Source organism: Fringilla coelebs (assembly GCF_963513975.1).
Source record: "Fringilla coelebs genome assembly, chromosome: 2".
Classification (NCBI taxonomy): domain Eukaryota; kingdom Metazoa; phylum Chordata; class Aves; order Passeriformes; family Fringillidae; genus Fringilla; species Fringilla coelebs.
Genome location: NC_140029.1, coordinates 65,544,755 through 65,565,670, shown reverse-complemented (window position 1 = coordinate 65,565,670; position 20,916 = coordinate 65,544,755).

Below are 20,916 nucleotides of genomic sequence, written 5' to 3'. Positions count from 1 at the left end.
TCAGCTCTGATTATAACCTGAATTGTATTAAAGAAAATATTTTTTTGGTGTTTATGATTCACTTTGTTGCACCTTTGCTGAAGTTAGTTTGAAGAGTTTTTTTCTGTATTCTACATTTATAAAAGGAAGGGTGATTTCTGCTACAAAGATAGTCTCTGAAAAAAAAATTTGGTGGAAGCATAAATTGTGAAAGGTCCCACCAAAACTTTCAAGTATCTCTAACTGCTCTTTTGCTTTATACGAGTTCATAGAAGTCTTATTTTGAAAGATATGGACATTTTTCAGGGAAAGCACAATGAACAGGAGAAGTTAGAAAATGGGCCTGATAATAAGTTCTGTCAGAAGTATGGTTTTTGTTTCCTGTGTTCTTGTCACAAAATCCAGTTTTATTATGTGTTTGAGATGAAAAGGCCTTTTTCCTTTCTTGTTGTTACTATATGAGAATCATAAAAAGAGTTGACAATAGCTCTCAAAAGTTGAGAATCCTCATTCTTTGTGTTTAGCTTGATCACAAAAGCCCAGCTCCCACCACTGCTCCAGTGATACAAGGAGCAGTTGGAGTGAGAGGAGCTGTGCCAGCACGGCTGCACAGCGAGTGGATTCTGAAGGTGCTGGGGCACAGCAGTCCTTTGTATGGCAGCATCCAGGTGGCCTTCAAACAGGGCACTTCAATGGGGCACTTGGAAAAATTCAATCCTGCAGTCATCCTAGCAGTGCTGTGGATACTGTTCCAGTGATTCCAGCAGGAGTGCTAAGCTCCAGCTGGGTGAACTTCAGTCCATGTGCAATGCACAGTGTTACAGTGTTCAGAGTTTAATACCGTATACCCAGCAGTGCATCTCTGCAGTGAATTTCAGCTGCTGATGGAAGGTAAATAAATACCAGGGAGTGTTCACAAAAGCAAGTGTGATCTTTTTGAGGCTAATCTGCAGGCTGCTTCTGAAGTTAACAAGCTGAAGTCCTCCAGAGAGATTCAGTGTAGCTAAACAAATCTAGCTCTGAATGACTCTCTGAGAAGCCTTTATCTCTTCACTGGCTAGAGAAAGCAATTGAGGCATTAACGTGCAGGGGCTAATGTTGAATGCCTTCCCCAATTGATACTTTCCCCCTCCCTTCATTATTATATGTTATATACCTGTCCACTCAGTCTTGTTTGAGCTTGATTAACACATGATGCAGAGTTCCTAGGGACTTGTTCAAAATCACAAGAACTTTTTGCATGGAATCAAAACTACTTTCTAATGTAATATAATTACTTAAATATAATCTTTTTTTCCTTTTACAGCAGGTTCAGTACCCTTGGTGGTAGTGTGAGGAAGGCTTGTCATTTTTTACAGAAACCTTTGCCAGGTTAAAGTTCGTTCTGTTTGCAAATAAGAAAATGTGTGTAGTGAAGAAGAAAACAGAAGATTCTGTTAATACATCTTTTCAGAGTATGGATTTGGTCTCCTTTATCTCTCTGAAGTGGTTAAATGTTCCTGGCAAGCAGATTTTGAAGGGTTTTGAATGTATACAAATAGCCACTAATAAAAGGACCAGGTGCAGGTGCTCCTGTTTACTACTATAAAGACAATCCTGAGGCTGTGAGTGGGAACTGTCAGTGTCTCATTGCTGAGAAATACCAGATGTGGTAACAGCTATAACAACTCTAGAGGCTTTTGATCATTCTAATGGGGAGAATTGCTCTTTGATTTTGCACAAGAGATAAATTTGTTTACAGACTTTGAAAGTAGTCTTCATCTGGTGGGAGTGAGATCACTGTCCATAGTCCCTTTCCCTGCTCGTGATATTTGACAAGAAGTAAGTCTGGGACAATCTGGCCATTAAATAACTGGACTTCCCCCTGTGTAATTCTGTCTCAAAGTAAAGTGTGAACTGAGAAGTGCAGCATCTGTATCTTCAGAAGACTTGGCTGTGATAAAAATCCGTTGCTGTCTGATGAAAAGTTTAAAATGAAAAGGGAGCAGGGAATATTCTTTGTCTTACCTATTGAATCATGAGGTCATTTTGCAATTTGAGGATCACACCGTGTGACTTCTCATAAGAGAAGCAACCAGATTTTAGTAAAAGTTTTTTATTAAACATCTTAGAAATTCGACTAAAGAGCTGTGGGCTATTTGTAAGACAGTAAATGTGAAACAAATAGACATATGAAGCATATCCACATCTAGGGAGCCCTTGCTCTGGATGATCAGAAATAGCTTGGTTTTAATAATGATGCATGCTTCTAATGCTCTAAAAGCATCAGGCAGCTTTTCAGGTCTGATTTTTGTGAAGCAGTTTTTTAATACTTTTGATTGCTTGCTGGCTTTGCCAAAGTGCTGTTAGTTTTCACTATGGGCCAGACCTCGTGCTATGATTTTCGTAGAGTTTAGAGATAGAAATGCTGCTTATGCCTCAAGCTGGGTTTATGCAGACCTTAATATATCTCCATGTGAAAGTGACTGACATAACCAGCACTCATAACTCCCCTGAGGAAGGGACCTTAAAGATCATCTAGCTTCAATCCCTCTGCCATGGGCAGGGTTGCTTTCCATTAGGCCAGGCTGCTCTCAGCCATTCTGTAAATTAAATTTTTTATGTGTAAATTGCAAACAAAAAGGCCATGCTGGATGTAGCTAATCGGCTGATGTTTATTGCAGCAGCTTTTTTAACTGTGGGAGGGGAAAGGAGTCAATAGCATTGCTGTAATAAAGTGCTGTCAGGCCATTCATGTTGCTTGAAAAATTAACATCTTTAAATTCATTTTTGCATTGACATTTCCAGTTAGTAGAGACCCATTAATTTGTGACAGGGTTCTGTTCTATTGCTATGGGCTCTTGAATAGTATACAAATAATAGTGGCTAACAATAAGAGCAGCCAGGCATCCTTACCAGCAGCATGAAGGGTGAAGGTTTCTACAAGCACTCAATGTCAGTAAAGCACCACCCATGCAGAGCTGCTTATTAGTACATGAACAAGAGCACAGTACATCTTGCCAGCTGTTCTGTAGGTGACAGTGATAATCAAATGGTCTTATTATTTATGTCAGGTTCATTTAATTCCCCACTTCTTGGCTAAATGCTGTTCCAGATTAATATGTGTGTGTAGCACAGAGTGTCCACAGTGACCTTAGGTACTCATCATTCTTATTTCATTACTCTGTTTTACTTTCTGGACAGCTCCAACTCTGTCCAAGAGAGGTCTGTTCCACAGTGTGATTGCAGGACAGTCAGTTCTGTGCGGCCTCACATCTGAGAATCTGTCGTTTAAAACCTGAAGTTTATACATTTCATTTTTATTTCTTATCCTGTGGCCATGAAAATTTAAGGTGGAGAGCTTCCACTGATTTTCAGCCCTTATGGTCAGGGGTTGCTGAAGTTTAAAATGCCATATCTAAATGTCTATAAATTACAGGAAAGCAATTTTAGCCATGTGATTTTGTAAATTAGGCTTAAATTTCTTCTGCCCTACTGAGATGTCAGAGGAATTTAATAACGTCAGAAAAATTTGCAGCCGTGAAAAATATTAAGGGAAAGTAAAAATAAAATAAAGAGGATCTAAAAATGAGAACAAAAGGGCCTGATGAAACCTGACATCCCATTTCAGTTTTGCAGTTCTCAAAATTTTTGTTGTTGACTAGTGCCCTGTCATCATTCCATTACCCTGATTCCAGACACTTCCAGTTACAAACTGAAGAGGTGACTTGTCTCTAAACATCTCTAAAGAAACATCCTTTCAATTTCTGTAAAGAAACATGCTTTCAATTCTGATCATTCAGGGCTGTCATCTGTCTGATATCAATTATACTTTACTTGCAGATATCATGTCTTTTGTCATTGCAGTATTGTAAACTAATTTATCTCTAAATGATTCAAGTAATGAAGTTTACACTGGGAAAGTCCTTGCACTGACGGAAGCATAGCAAATACATAAATTGCCCTCTATTCTAAGTTAAAGTTATCAGATATTTTTAGTTCTCTAAAATGAAATTGAAAGAAAACCTGTAACTTTACCATGTCATCCTGAAAGTGGCAGCTATCAAAGTTAAAATATGCATTCTTCTTCATATTGTGCCTTAACTGCAAATTTTACTTTTAGTTTGAACAGTAAGATCACCTGGAAAATGAAGCCTGTTAAATTACTGCTGTGATATACTTGCATTGATTGATGACCTCAAATTAGCATGTCAGGGAAAGGCTGTAGCAGCCTTTAGTGTTCATCACAAAATTAAGATGGATGATTGTAAAGATGTTTTAACTCAGGGTTTGGCTGGTTATTGGCAAAATTATTTTAATAAAATCCTGTACAGGTTTTTTTTGAACATTTGACAATTGATGATGCTTAATGCAAAACAAGTTCCTGCTTATTAGTGCTCAAATATTAGTTTTAGTAATGCCTCTCTGGTATAAGTGAGGCATGTCACTGCACTCCAAATCTTGTGCACTGTACTGCAGTTCATGTTCCAGTGTAAAAGCTAAAGGAAGACAAATAACTAGTTCCGATAATTAGTGATGATGGACTGGAATATCAGTTCTGTCCAAAAAAGAAAAAGAAGGAACCCTGAACTGTGAGGTAGCAAATAAACAGTTATGATATCAATAAAATGTATGATCATCTACTTGAACTCATGCAAAATTTTTAGTATTAAAAAATGTAATAGTCTTATGGGTGGGGAAGATCTGCAATGAAAATGCACTGATGGTGCTTCATTTTGGTTTACCAGAAGAATCCTCAGCACCATTCCATTTGATTTAATGCAGAATACTATGTACAAGGAAGTTTAATTTCTTTAATACAGTAATTCTTCAAGTTTTCTTGTTGTTGACTTGTGTGAATTATATAGATTCTACATATGTAGCATTTCCAAAGGGAATTTCCCTAACAAAGGGAAATTTGTTAGGGGTCCAAAGTTGAAAAAGGCAGAATAAATTTGATCTGGTATAACTACTGGTCTTGCACTATTTAAAGAATAAGGCAAGAATAAGTCTAACTGTACTAGAAAGTGTTTCTGCAAACATGGTTCTTTAAAATATACTGCCAGGCTCTGGAAATATTGTAGACCAGGGTTCTACTACATTTATATTTAGAAAGTTTTAAACAAGCTCCATTTTAATTTGTGAAAATTAAGCCTACTTCTTCTTTCTCCTTTCCCAGCATATATCTAGGACAACCAATGGGACCAATGCCTGCAGGAGCCTATTTCTGCAGACCATGGGAGAAGCCTGGTCAGTGAGTTCACGCTAAGTGAACTGCTAGCTCAGGTAAGATGGATGCCCATCAGGAATGCCAGAAAACAAGCATGAACCAGCACAGGAACAGGTGATGCTTCCTGTTCCCTGCAGATCATTGGTTTTATGAGCTTCTTTAGCTAACCACAGTACTGCTGGTCATAAACACAGGCAGCTTAAGAATCTGTTTGAAACCAATCTAAAAAAAAATCTCTGTAGATTATGCTTGAATTAAACTCTTGTCAGAGATATTCTGGCAATAAATTAATTTAGATATTCAGGCAATAAATTAATTTGAGATCTTATAAATAACTCTGTCGATTCAATTAATTTCTTGTGTCATACTTTTAAAGATGTTAATTTTTCTTCTCCAAGGTGATTTTTTCACTTAGGTTATGCTGCCATTTTCACACTTTATCACAGGATATGCTGAGTTGGTAGGGATCCACAAGGATCATCAAGTCCCAATTCTCAGCCCTTCACAGGGCAACCCCAAGAGCCACACCATGTGCTTGAAATCATTGTCCAAACATTTCTTGAACTCTGTCAGTCTTGGTGCTGTGACCAGTTCCTTGGAGAACCTGAGTGCCCAATGTTGGTTTTTTTCCCCCCATAGATTTCTCTTACCATCTACTTTTTAATAATTTTCTTCTTCCTTTCTTTTAATCTAAGTCAGATTGTCTGACATTACCTTGTTCCATCACAGCTCTTTGAATTCCATTTTTCCCTTCTTTTCCTGAGACCTTTCCGCAGTCCTGATTTCTGCTAATTAATGTAGGGAAATTAAAGAAGTCTGTGTGGCTTGCTTGTTATGGATTGCTGAACAGCCCTCCTGCCAGTTTTGCTTTCTTAATCCCCAGTCTAGCTGATACTCTGACTATATTTTTGCTCTTCCTGGCCCCAGGGCTAATTTGGTGTGTGAGGATGTGCTAAAATATTAATATAGGTAGCTGAAAAAAAAATCCCCTCTACACCAAATGTAGTTTTACAAAAACAAAACAAAAAAAAATCTGGCATGCAGAACACAGGCTCCAGTATTCTGGAAACCTAAAACATATTATATCAGTATGGACAACTCAAACATGAAATTAGTTTTGTCTGCTTTTTAATATTTTCCACATTGCTTCAGTAGAACTAAGTCTGTGTTACTCAAAAGACTGAGAGCTGGAAGGCTGTTGTGTGAGCTAGGAAACCTAATGCTCTTGTGCCTCATTTTTCTCTGTAGTTTTCCCTTTGTTTTTAACTTTTTTTGTCTGATTATTTTATCCTTTCCCTTTTTTTTAGCTTTTTTTTTATTCTATTTTTTATTTCTGGAATAGTTCTTAAAGCATATTTTAGTCCCATTGTCCTACAAATCCACCATACATTATTTCCTTGCTAACTACAGCAGCTGATAATGAGTACAGCCAGCTCATGCAGAGCAGTGAGAAAGACAATAAACAGAGCATAAGAAACTGTTTCAGCATTTAAAAATAATCCTAACTGCAGCAAGAGACTGTGAAAATTGTAGTTTACTCAATTAAGGAACATAGGATTTTTGTGTTAATGGAGGAAGGAAAAAGCCCTTCTCAAGCAGTAAGGGGCTGCTCTTGGGCAGATATACAGAACTGTCCTGTTCTGAGGAGGGAGGGAACCTCTCATGAATGTTTTTGATTGTAAGTGGGAGATGAGCTGGGTGAAATGACCTGATCTAAGGAAAAAAAAGGGAGTGAAGTTGCAGTGAGGGCCTCAGCATCCAAGAGTCTGTGTATCTTGAAATAGGATATCTCTAAATGTGTGTGTGAGTTCCTGACGTATTTGGTGCTGTGCCCTCACCTCCATGCACTGCCTTTTCTCCTGCTAAATAGCATCTCCATCTACTCATTGCTGAGCAGAGGTCAGCTTGTCTTGAGTAAAGGGAGCAGAATCTGACAGATTGGCACCATCCCACCCCAAACTCAGTGCAAATCTGCCTTCCCTTCAGGAATGTGGGATTTAATGTAGGGTTTGTGGTGTTGGAGGGTACAGCTCATGTGTTTCATCCAGTGTGTGCCTTGCAGGGGTGCACAAATTGGTGGATTCTTTTTGTGTTTGATCTTGCCACTTTGCAGCATATTTATGCTATTGTTAAAGAAAATACTTTTCAAAGCTCTGTGGTTGGCTGAATAGCAGCCTTCCTGTTATTAGTGGATTGTGGAAAGCAACCTGTATTAACTTGCAGCTTTGTGGCTTACTTGCTCAAACTGTGGGTGACTGATTTGTTGCAGAAAACTCAATAGCAATTCAACTGTCTGCCACTAAGAAATGCTAACTTAACATTTTAATCCAATTTACAGGCAAGAGAATTGATACACAAGCCTTCTCTTTAGTTGTGGCTGCTTTCCATCTGCTGCACTTGGAATACCTGCCCTTGTCTCATGCATAAACCAATACAGATGTGGAGAGAAGGAAGACATCAGACCTGGTCCTCTTCATACTCTGTTCCTTTCATTTCTAGTATTCCCAAGGTAGGTCCCTTCTGCTCATCACAGACTACATCACAAACTACAAAACTTCCTCCCCACCCCTAAGAGAACATGTGTTTCCCCAGAAAAGAAGGTAAATGGAACATAAGGGCTCCCTGATACCAGAGGTATGATAACACTGGAAGAGCTTTGCTTTTCTTTCCTGACATGTTTCCTTCAAGGGCTGAGCTACAGACAGACTTGTTCTACCAGTGAAAGCTAGATTATCTTGGAAAAATTTTTATTGCTAGTAGTGGAAGCCCCAGGAAGTTTTGTCTCAGGAGATACAGTTCCAGTAAGTAGGTAATAATATCAAGCAGGAGAGTCAGCAACGCTGGGACCATCCATGTAGGTTATATACAGGTGAGAAACCAAGCAGAACCCAATATAAACTGCATTTCTGGTGCAGGATGTACATCAGCCAACAGGACAACAGGAATTTTCAGTTTCCAATTCCTCAGTGAGCACTTCCTGTTGGCTCATATGTTTTTGGGGTAAGATTTGAGACCAGTCTTGGTTTTGATCACAGGGCTTTTTTCATCAGGAAAAATACAAAATTGATGGAATGGGAAAACTTTTTTCTTAAAATCTCAGGTGTGTGTGAGAGGGGATAAAATCACCCCAGAGAATGAAAAGCCTCAAGTGACAAAAACTGGTGTGGCTGCACTCCTGTGTGTATGGAAGGCACAAAATCATTGCAAGATGGAAAGTAGTTGAGTAAGAACTTATTTTATTCCTCTGAAAAATATTAGGATTTATTTATACGGATCTATGACTCCAGAAGGGGATAAAAGTGTATTTGCTGTGTTCTTAAGAGAAAGCAAGGCAAAAGAATTTAATTAATCAAACTTTATTGCTTTATTAAGGCTGCTTTCTGAGTTCAGTTTTTTGTGTAGCAGAGGGCAGGTGAGAGTTTAAATGAATGCTTCATGGTGTAGCTTTCTGTGAAGAAAAATACCTTAAATGGCTACAAACTCAGTACACATCTGCTTCATCTCTTAAAAACATAAATTGTACATTTTGACACTATGTAAAATAACACTTCTAAGCAAGACTGCCATAGCAAGAAGACAAAAAGTGTCTATTTAAGGATGAGGAAAAACTTTCTGATACAGTATTATTATGTAGAGCTGCCTGGGAAATTTGATTTCTATCTAAAAATCCAGAATAAATTTCTGTTTACAAAAATGAATACCTGAAGTTGTTAAAAGTGCAGGGTTTGGTACAGACTCTTGCAAGCAGCAACATTAAACATTGAAGTTTCTTAAAACTGTGGAGGGAACTCTGCACCCATGGCAATGAGGTGGCATCATTGTTTGACCAAGGCCTTATCCTGTGTGTCTGCTTTGTGAGATTTGGGGAAATGTGAAATGCACCCTTTTTGACTAAATTACATATTATTTTTTTTTTAATATTTAAAACTCAGGGGCACTAAGTGAACTAATGAAAAAGGAAAGAGGCTTTGTCCATTATTGTCTTGCTCATCTGCTGTACCTAGAGGAGCAGGTTTTTCTTTTCTTTGCTCAATGGAGTTCTATATTGCAGACTTCTCTGCTCCATCCCTCTGCTTTCAGGGTAGCTTTTTACCTCTTTAGGCATCTTCCTCTTCCTCACTCCAGTTTCCCAGCTGTTGCTTTTTGCACCCTGGAACTCCTCCTTCAACCCAAGCATTAGGTCTCCTGGGAAGGTGCAAGCTTCCCATCCTAGGTTACAGTTTTCCAGACAGTGTTTAAAAGAAGAAAATATTCATCTGGAAAGACACACTGTGAAGATATCATCAACTATGCCACTGAAAGAAGTGACAACAAAGTGCCTTTTGTTTTGTTCAGAACCAGATCATGTATGGAAAATTTAAAGATGGCTGTCTGTGAAAGTGGGCATGCTGGTGCTGGAGGTCTCTGTCCACTGCAGTTCAGAATCTGGCAGCAAGAAGGGAAGCTGATTCTTTCCCACATTTCCTGAATAGGTGCTCAAACCAACACAATTGTTGAAGATGCAGAAGGGACCTACTGACACCTTTCTCAGACCTGACCCTTATACTCAGTTGCTGTAGATGTTTGGCTTGTTAATTACATGTTTTGCTGTAACTGGGCCAGAGTGAGTATGTTTCTGTCTGAGTTCCCATTCATTTTAAAGATGACTCAATGATCTGAATCCCTTGCACATGCAGTAAATGAAATAGACATATGTGAGAGAGATGATTTCTATATTCAAAACTATCTCCTGCAAGCAGAGATGGGTTACATAAGCAGTCCTAGTTCTGGCATTCCCCACTTTGACTTTGCTACGTTATTCTCAACTATATATGTGCCTATATATATTTTGACTAACTTCCTGTGGATGAAATGTCCTGTATGAATGCAGCTTCAATCTGCTCCACAGACTGACACTTCTGTAAAATATCATTGATAAAAAATTAATACTTAAGTTAGTGTACACTGTACAGATTTCTATTGACTTGACATAATTCTTAGGTCTGTCTGCAGATTTGTAATTTAACTTATTAACAGTAAGGGATTTAAATTAACACACCTTTCTAACTCTACTGTAGCACTACACTAATTCCAAATGTTACACAGTGTTTATTTCTTTTTAAATATTAGTTTAATTAATTTCATTATGGATTTTCAGTCCAAGCAGAAAATACCACAATTAATTATGAATCCACATTCAAGTAAATTTTTTATGCTAGGCCTAGTTTTTTTAATTAGTGTTTAAATAATTTACAAATCTTTATTTCAAAATGATCAGCGTTTGACATGTGCTCTTTTTAGCTATTTTTAGTTTTTCAGTTTTTCTAATGTTTTTTAAATGTGTCCAAAAGAGTAAGGGGGGTGGGGGGCAAAGAAAACTTACCTTTAAATTTAGGGTTTGTTAAGTCCTGATAACATTCCAAAAGGCAGTGACTGGCTTAGTAGATGAGGAAAGACCAGTGGGTGCTGTCTAACTCTATTTCAGTAAGGCTTTCTCTGTTGCTGTGTGTGAGACCCTAATAGAGGAGCTGGTGATGTGTGGGCTGGATGAGCCCATGGGTTGAAAACCAGCTGAATGGCACCTTCATTAATGATTTGTATGACAGGATGAGCCTCAGTGCGTTGCAGACAGCACAAAATTGGGAGGAGTGGCTGATACACCAGAGGGTCATGCTGCCGTCCAGAAAGTCCTCAGCAGGCAGGAGACATGGGTTGGTAGGAACCTCATGAAATTCAGCAATGAGAAGTGCAAAGGTTTTTTTGAAACAAAAAGTACAGACAGTTTCACCCAGCAGCAGACCTGTCCCAAACCAGCTACTCTACTTTTGCACATGGCTGACAACACAAGGGCTGCAATATCTAGAACACAGAGCTCGTTCTGCACAGCACTACGTACTTCCTGTAGTGACCTAACTGTATTTTTAGGAGGAAAACAAATCATTCTCATGTTTTGGTTTTTCTGTTCTTCGTGTTATGGCCTGGAGCAGGGAAATCACTACAAGTTTGTGCCTGTGTAGTAGTCACACAAGTGGGAGCAGAACCTCCTGCTTTCTGCAGTCCCTTTTGATGCACTGCTTCTAAGATGGAGGATGCATCTTGAGCATCATAGTTAGATATGATTCATCACACAATTGAGTTTTATACTGCACATAGACTGCTTGGCAATAAACTAGAAAAATAACATCATATTGGTTTAATTTTCTTGGGATAGAAAACCTATTTAATCACAACACAGTTCAGCCACATGCCTGCATTTCTTTTTGTACTGTAATATTTGTAGAAGCAGCACTCTGGCCACCTGATATATTTCTACACTCAAGAAAGAAAAGGAATGCAAATCTCATTAGAGGGAAATGTTGGTCAGAGGTCAAAACATATTCAGAGAAAGTTTCTCTGCTTTCTTTTAGTAGCTCTAAAGCTTCAAATCAACAACTGTAATTCCCAGCCATATGCTCCTCAAGCAATTTCTTGCCCTCTGCTACAGTCCAAGGTCTTGGGAAATGCCATGGGTTTACTTCTATGTCACTCATGTAAGTTTTTATTCTTTTAGGCTACATATGTGTCTCCACATCCTGCTTTTATCCATTCTTGCACCTGAACTGGACAATCTTCAATGTAACGACCAAGACATGCACTATATTAAAATATTTACCTAAAATTTTACTATCTAATTAGGTTTTAGTCCCTCAAATGACTCATGTCAGTGGTGTCCATTTTCTTTTCTCTTTTTTGTTATGAATTCTTTTCCTAGAATTAATATAGTATTTCAGAACAGGAATATCATCACACCTTCCTATTTATGGTTACTTTTTCTTCCCTCCTTGCAAGTGATCTCAAAAGGGAAAAAAATCAAATTTATTATTTTCCATGCAATATACCAAACACCAGTGCTGATCCTATGGTGCCATGATATCTAGTACTCTATGTTTGGAGTTTATCAATCTGTACAACGGCATACATGAAAGCTATTCAGGTAAGGATTCGTTTATGCTAGAGTCAAAAATTCCACATAGTCTTTGCTAGTCCTTGCTGCTCTTTGGACAGTGCCATTCTCGGCTGCCGCAGAAAAGAAAGAAAAGCCACAGGTTTTTGGCAGAAGATGGAGAATTTATCACAACTGTTCTGTGACACTTTCTTCCTGCTTTCCTTACTCTTGCTTCCTGTTCTCTTCTTGCTTGCAGTAATTGTTTTCAGTTGTTCTCCCTTCTCTTCCTAGTCTCAACTCTCCTTATTTTTTACACAGGCTTCACCCAGACTCTCTCCATCCCTTCTTTGAGGTGACAGGAATCTCGAGGGTTGGGACCCTGTTCAGAAGCATATCCTGATGCTTGCTTCTTATTTATTTTTCCTCCTCCCTGGCATGTGTTCAGCCTCTTTGGGGATGTCCCCACCTTTGTGTGGATTGCCTAAGAGCTGCAGATCCTCAGTGATGTACTCCAAGTTGCTGAAACCTGTCCTCTTTTACCAGCTCACCTTTTTAGTAAAACACTTGGAAAGTGCCAACCAGCTGTTTGAAGATATTTCTGTGAAGTTGCTTGCATATGGGATTTAAAGGTTATGTGAAATATTATGGTCTTCCTGGATTCTGCTTTTTTGAGGGACTCTACTTATATTTGGGGGTGATTTTTTTTATATATTGAGAGAGAAGTGATAGGTGAGTGAACAAAAGAGAACCATTTTGCACTATTATTGAAAGAATATGATCAAAAGAATATAAATTCTGTGTTATTGAAAAAGAGCTTTTGGGAGGATTGACACAGGCAGTTTATGTTCACATATAATATTAGAAAATCACTAAAATAATAAAAATGTTACTGCTAGGCTTTGCCACAGAAATTAAAAACAAGATAAATCAGCTGAATCTCCCAGAAGGAGGCTAAAAGAATAAGAAAAAGTTCCTTGAAAATAACAATTCATATTGCAGTTATTGAAGAACAGATGAAGAGGGGAGTTAGTTACTTGGTTGGCTGATCCTGTAAAATCATTCACAGCTGTTCATAGCTCCTCTATCATCAGCTCTTCCTCCTTCTTTCTCTGTTGGTCCTGATCCTGCATCCCATGCCCTCCCTAAACCAACCTGGCCATTCTGCCCCCATTGCTGTGCCAGGTAGAGGGATGGAGAAACTGTGAGAGCTGCATGTGTAGCAGTCTGAGGTTGAGGTCCTTTTCCTGCATCTTCTGTGAATTGAACTATAAAACCCGTAAAGTGTTGCTAGCTGAGTAGGCTCTGTGATGTAAGTGTGCTCTGGACAGGAAAAGTGATGTTCTAGAGACATCTGGGGAAATTGCTACGTCCTCTGCAATGGCCTCCTTGGAGCATCTTTGCAGTGATGTATCTTAATATGAGTATTTCAAAAGTGTCTGGAAGTTGAAACATATCTGTGCCCATAAAAAAAAAAAGAAAATCTTCCTTAGCTATGAATCAGAGGAAATCTGTAGATCAGAAATGGAAAAATACTTGCTTAAAGAAGAAAAATTATGTTAAATGTAACAGAAAAAATTAGTGGGTATTTTAAAACATGGTAGGCAAAGTGCTTTGAGATCAATAGGTAATAACTGGGTACATAACCACTATCTTATATTCAGCCATAAAACACACCTTTTGGAACAAGCTGTCAGAGCTGCTGTCATGTTACCAATAATTGTTCTTGCATTACTTACTCCTGACAGGATAAAACAGTCAGAGTTTAATTCCCTGTAATATATTTGTCATAAACCTTAAAATAAAAAGTCACAGTCTGTTTATGACACCACTTAGGATTCAGAATGAAGGCTGAGGTTCAAGCAGTTACAAATGAGAACTGCAAAATGCTTTAGATATTGGAGGAAAACATTATTATCAACACAGGCTGCTTTAAAACAATCACCCATAAGTAAAACAAAAGTAATATATAAGTGAATGGAATAAAATCCAAGTACTAAAATAAGTACTCAACTCTGAAGGTCATTGAAGGATCAGACCTAGGATCAAATTTTCTTGTTCAGGGGACTTGTCTTGCATAGACTTGATAAATACCAGTTTCATTCTTCTGAAAGCTTTGGATTGGTTTTTACAGAACTTTGTGTTTTCACCTAACCTGATATTAGCTATCCCAAGAGAGAGGACTTAATTGATCCATTTCAGGAGTTTTCCATAGACATATAATTTTTTTATAAAGAGATATTATTTTGACTTCTTTTCTACAGTCACTTCTAGTGGTTCAGAATTACTTGGCTTCCGCATTAGTTTACATAATTTGAGACTCCCTGTTTTATACTTTTGGTTTAGTAGAAACACCATGAATATGATAAACACAGAAGAAGTCTGATTGCAGCTGGCCCATCAGTGATATGTCTGAAGTGTGATAAGAGTACCACACACAGCACGTGGGATAGAGACTTGTAGTTTAAAATGAGCAACGTATACAGACATGCTCAGCTGGGCTCAGATGTGGCTTTTTTCAAAGCTTGTCTCGGATCAAGCAGCTGAGAAGCATTTTCATATTAAGGCTAAGAAGGAACAATGTGTCCCTGATTTTGTGCCAAATTAGTTTCTGTTTCTTCTGGACACTCTGGGGCTTGGCAGTACTAAGGTGAGTAAGTGCTTATTTGTATTTGTTAGAATATCAGAAATTAGATTGCAAGACTCCTGTATTTAGACCAAAAGGCCCATAATCACTGTGATCTTGGTTACTGTCATGACACCACTATATCCCTAAATGAGAACCTTATGTAAATTCTGTAAGACTTATCATCATCACTACTTTTCTTCAACTATTTTGTCTTTTTTTTTCTTGTCACACTGATCTCTAAGGCTCAGATCTCAGACATAGCTAGACCTCCCTTAACTAGAGAATGATTTTACTGTATAATGCAAGAATTACGACCAAACTGATTTCATTTTTTATTATTTTGCCTCATTCTCCAAAGCATTTCCACACCCACATTCTACCACCTACCTTTTGTTCAATGTGAACACATGAAGAGTGTGTTCATTCACTAATCTTCTTTATTTATATTATGCAATAAAACAGCAGTTACTTGGGAAAAAAAAAGGAATTCTTTATAGCTATTGGTTCAAAAATGCAAAGAAGTCAGTAAAGCTTTTCTCTTCATACATTCATCCTGATATATCAAATGCAGTTATCTTACAAGATTTTTTCCTTGTAGCTAATAAAATATTCCTGTCAATGCTTTAGCTTGCTTCATCTTGTGATTTGTTTTATCATTTTATTGATAAGCAGAGGACTGTGGGTTTTTCTGAGTGATCTGCAAGCTGATAACCTTTCCTCCATTCAAAGATCCTAACTCTGACAGCAGGAATGGTGTGGATAGCAGTGTCTGGCTGCCAAAGCAGGAGCTTGGACTCATTCATCTGTCCTGACTCAAATCACAAGACACTACACTACACATTACACCAGCCCTAAGTGTACCATGTGCTGAGTTCACTTAGATATCTAGGAGAAATTGCTAGTATGAGGGCCTGGAATTTAGCTTTACAAAGCCTGGAATGAGGCTTCAAAGCGGAGTGTGTGTGGCAGTGAGTCATACCAGTGAAGGATGGTGTGCCTCACCCCCCTCTTACCCGTTACCCAGATCTGCCTTTGCTTCCTGACAAGGTTTGGGCTTGTAGCAGCCTATGGATTGTGTCAACTGAGTGACTATAAGCCACTTTAGGATGAGTTTTGCCATTTTCTGAGTTGTGTGGACTATACAAGTTCTGTATCTAGGAGAGAACTGTCGCAGCTGGAAGCTGGATGAAATACCTGATGGCACTCCAAATGATGCCAGATGCCTTTGCTTTAGCAATGCAATTCTGCCCCAGATCTCCACTGATGGAGGTAGGTGCTCACACAGAGACACCACTCTGTGGGTATCCACCCTTAGTTACCCCAATGCACCAAAAAAAGGCACTAAGGAAGATGGTACATGAAAAGCCAGTCTATCTGCAGTCAGAGCTCAGGGCTGTACAAAGATCTTATTTTTAAAAAATTCTGTCAATATTCAGTACGTTCAAATCCAAACGACCAGCAATCAGAGATATTTTGAGAAAAGAAAGACAGACATTGCGGATTTCTAGGCTGTATTTGTGTCAAAATACTGTCCAGGTAGATGCCATTTGCAAGATTATGTACCTGTAGGCAGCATCAATATAATGAAATGCTCTTGTCTTTTTTATTTATAATAAAAAAGTCAGATTATCATTTATTGTCTAAAAGCACGTTTTACAAGTTCATGTTTGGGATACTCGATAAATTCCACCATTTTATTTTCTGTATATATGTGTAGGAAAACAACTGAAAGATGTACACTCATTAAATCTACAGATGCCTTTTAATGGTGTCTTTCCTCACCTCAGATAACCTTACTAACTGAATAAATTATTTCCTGTGCGTTTCAGGTAATTGGAATAAAAATATTTTTTCAGACATGAATGACTTATTTACAGTATCTCATCACTGAGGGCAGTATTCCTCTTCCCTAACTTTAGACATCTGCAACACAGAACATCTGATTTATTTTCCCTACTTTACTTTTGTCAGAGGAGAAAAGATCAACATTTATGATGGTGCATTTTCATTTTCCTTAATTATAGAAGGATTTTGTAGTGACTAATTCAGACAGGGTCTTCTACATGATAAACATCTAGGATCTTTGTTGCCAGCAAAGCACATTCTCACCAGACTAGGGTGAGATGCGTTTAGGGAAATCTCATCAAGTTGGAAGAAAATATGGTCTGTCAGCAATTCAGTCAACCTACACACAATTTCCTGTTGTTGTTTCAGGACCAAGGTGCTTTTCTGTCAATCCAAAAGGTCATTTCTTCTATTAGCTGTGATATATAGCAGGTGCTCTTGAATTACCATCAGTCTGTAGACGAAACTTGCCCACTGGGAAGTTGTGCGTCACTGGCTGGTGAAGGAGCTGTGGGAACATGGCAGGGAAGAGACTGAGCTTTACTATATTTATTGACATGGTGGTAAATTAGATTTACTTTTGCCTCAAGTGCAGTTTTCCATCTTGATGGCTAACCCAAATTAGCTGTTTCAAAAGCAGTGTGGTTTTTTTTGTCTACCAGTGACATATATTAAACATAAGGTAACAGCTATTATGTACTCAGGCAAGTTGTATGCATTAATAATGTGCTTACCATTACCAGATAGCAGATGCAGTCTCTCAGGCCTGCATGAGTGATCTGACTACACTAATAGCTGTTTTGTTGTGACAAAAAAAAATTCGTGATTTTTAAATTATTGAAAATTTTTCAGTAAAATGACTTTTACAGTTAATGTGCTCCAGATGTTGGCATCCATTATTTTCTGGAAACACAAAATGAAACCATGGAGGAGGATCCCAGCTCTCCTTTGACTTTTATATATGTCAACATGAAAGAGCTGCAACAGTGTAAAATGGGAACAACATAAGGAGGCCAGAAGTGTCCAGCTCAATACAAACTTGCTTTCTATATCTCTTATGTGTACTATGCCATGAAGAAATTAGTAAATGCAATGTAGTCAGTCATTAGTAACTTGAAAGAAAAACAACTTTTTTCCTTCGTGTAACAAAGACCTTGTTTTAAAGGTTACTTTCAATATTACGAGTTTAATGGGAAAAGATTCACCCCTCTTTTAAGAAAAAAAACCCAGTAAATTAAGACAATATTTACTGTTGGGTACAGGTTTCTCTCTGTATGTCTGTCATATATATAATGTGTTGCACAAGCTCATGAGCTCTGAAAAATGAGCTTCTAACTATTTCCAAATTATCATTCAAAATTAGTGAAAACACTGCATCTCATCCTAGTTCCAGAGCCATAAAAGTGAGGTTAACATCACCTCCTACTGCTCTGAAGTTTCAAAATGTATTGTATTAGGGCATGGAGCTATCTATACAACAATAAAGAGAAAATAAGTGTAACTACTCATCAATTTGAAAATAGTAACTATTCAGTGTTGTGCAGGAAACAAAGGATGGTGACCTTTCAATTATATGCAGTCATATACTTACAGACAAAATTGCTAAAAAGACAATTCTGGCTGTCTTCATTCTGCCACTTCCCTGCCTTTGAATACTCAGCTTTGTGATTCTAATCTTGTTCTTTTGAAGTGGGGGTTGGGTTTTTTTTGTTCTGCAGTTTCAGCTGCTAAGACAATAGGCTGTACTTTGTATGAAGCTTCTGTTTTCCTGTGATGACATGATGGAATTTTAGGTCCTCTTAGGACACAGTTTTAGTATGAGACAAAGAGAGAAGAAGGGGTCCTTAATTTAACAGCCACACAGACTGGTTCACCTCTTCTTTATTGTCCAAATAAGTGGCCAGTTCTTTGGGGGAATATGGTTCTGACCCCACCAGTCTCACCTCATGGAATATCAAGAACGCTGCTGGTTGTATTGGTTTTGTTTGTTTGATTGGTTTCTATTTGCTTTCTTCTCTTAGTTCAAGCACATGTACAAACTTGTGAGCATGGAACTTATCACTCATTCTCTGCTTTTAATAATGTGGTTGTGCTATAATTTATAATGTATAATGTGATAATTAAAACAAAATTCAATGTATTTCTCTCCCAGGTGAGTGCTCAAACCATTAGGATGCAACTCAATCTACCTTTCATTTATTTTGAAGTTCAAAAGAACCGTTTTGAATTTATTAACTGAATTATGATTCCAATTCATGTCTCCCAGTGCTTGGGTCAGGACTGTCATATAAATTATGAGGTTTATATCTTCTGTCAGCCTTAACAGAAATGAGAATCCATTGTCATTTTCTCTGCAGACCTTGATTCTGCCCATTCATGCAGCCTTTGGAAAGCATCTGGTGGATACATGATTACAAAACCAAAGGTTTACTTTGAAAGTGAGTTAGGGCTGAGTTGCTAAGATAAGACAGTTCAGAACAGGCTTGCAGCCTCACAGGGACATTGAAGCAGAGCACAGATGCCTCTGGCATTCAGCTGTGACACATTTAAGATACAGATAAGGTATTAGCTGGGCCTGAGTATTTAAATTCATCTCCAAGTGTTCTTTGTCTGTCTGTTTTGTATTTATTGTCCTCTCTTCTGTGCCAAGAATTTGCAGTGTTGCAGGTGGATAAAATTTCCCAGACTTGCCACCTGTACATCAAGTTGGCTGGAGACAAACCATGAGATCTTCAAGCAACATTGCTGACTCTGTTGGTTCCACTAATGAAGGCAAGTTGAAGAGTGCACTGTGAACAATGAGTGTTTGCAGAGTGGACTGTAAATCCCAGAGCCAGGGGTGCTTGTCCCAGCCTGAATTCAAAGCATGATATCTGTGTGTTAACACAAAGAAATAATTCTTGTTGGTTGGCCTTATCTATTCTAAGTCACTACAGTTTACAAAGGAAGGTACAGCTCTCTAAGTCCAGCAGTGCAGTAATTTGGATACCTACTTTAAAAAATACTTCACTGCTTTACAGTGATCTTTAGCAAACAGCACACATAAACAAGATAGGTGCATCCTTAAATCTTACTGGCACTGTTAGAACTGCTTGCAGCTCTGAACAAACCCATTATTTTGCATGTGCTGGTAATGGTTTTGGCCCACCCTTTGTACATGTACATGTACTACACTTGCAGGCTGGATTTAGAGGAGTCCAGTGTAGCTACCTGGAATCAGTGTGTATACCCACACAAATTATTAACTGAATTTTGTTCAGGAGAGCAAGTACTTTCAATCAGAAAGTATTCTGAAGTACAATTCAGGATGTACTGGTATCCTAGATACAAAAGGGGCTTAATGATGCCAATCACAGTTCGTATTGAATCCTTCCATATAAAACCCACACAAATAAGAAATAAAAATCCTATATTTTTCAGGCCCATTTCTGACAGAAAATAGTGATATAATCACACTCTGATAACATGTTCCAGAAAAAACAGCCAAAGGCATAATTTTTCAAATTAGTGGCATTCAACTTTGTTCCTTGCGGGGAGCTTTAGATTTTACTCTTAGATAAGTCATTGTACTAAAATTTCAGGTCATTGAGAAACCATTGCTTTTAGATCTGTTAGCTGCAGTCCCACACATGAACCCCATCAGTCTTAGTTTTTTGTTAGGTATAATTAATTTTGAAAATGTACTGCGCTGAATAAATCATATGACACATTACACACTTCACAGTTATTTGTATCCATCTTCCATTTACTCCTTTTTTTTAATAGCAACATGTTAATCCATCCTGAGGAAAGAGGAAAAGGTCAAAAAACCCCATGAGTGACTGCAAAATGAAATTACTTTGTTAAAATATAAGTGAGCCACAAGCTTCTGGCAGTAATCTGAGATATTTGACAGTGGAGCCAGAAAGGCAGAGGTCCAGGCATTTGGGAAGAGGCCAGGGAACAGAGAAGGAGTGAAAAAAGGGATTCTTGAAGTAAGGTATTACTTCTTATATGCTGAGAGAGGTTCCCCTTAAGAATTCAGTATCCTGTATTAGAGATAGGATGAACTTGCGGAACAGTCCCTCTTTAATTTTAAAAGCACTATTTTAATTATTTTCAAGCTTACGACCTTAAAAGCCTTTGACAAATTTGTGTCATGCCATTAACCCAAATGGCATCAAATCCAGATCCTCACAAAAATCGAAAGGTGCACACAGTTAACATTCCAGCTCACATTCAGATCAAATTTGCCTTCAACCAATAAAAATAGCTTTTGGGCATTTTTCTCAAATGAACACTATATGAAAAGCTGCACTTCCATATGATTCTGGGTCAAAAAACAAATTATTTGCAACAACCCACACTGGTTTG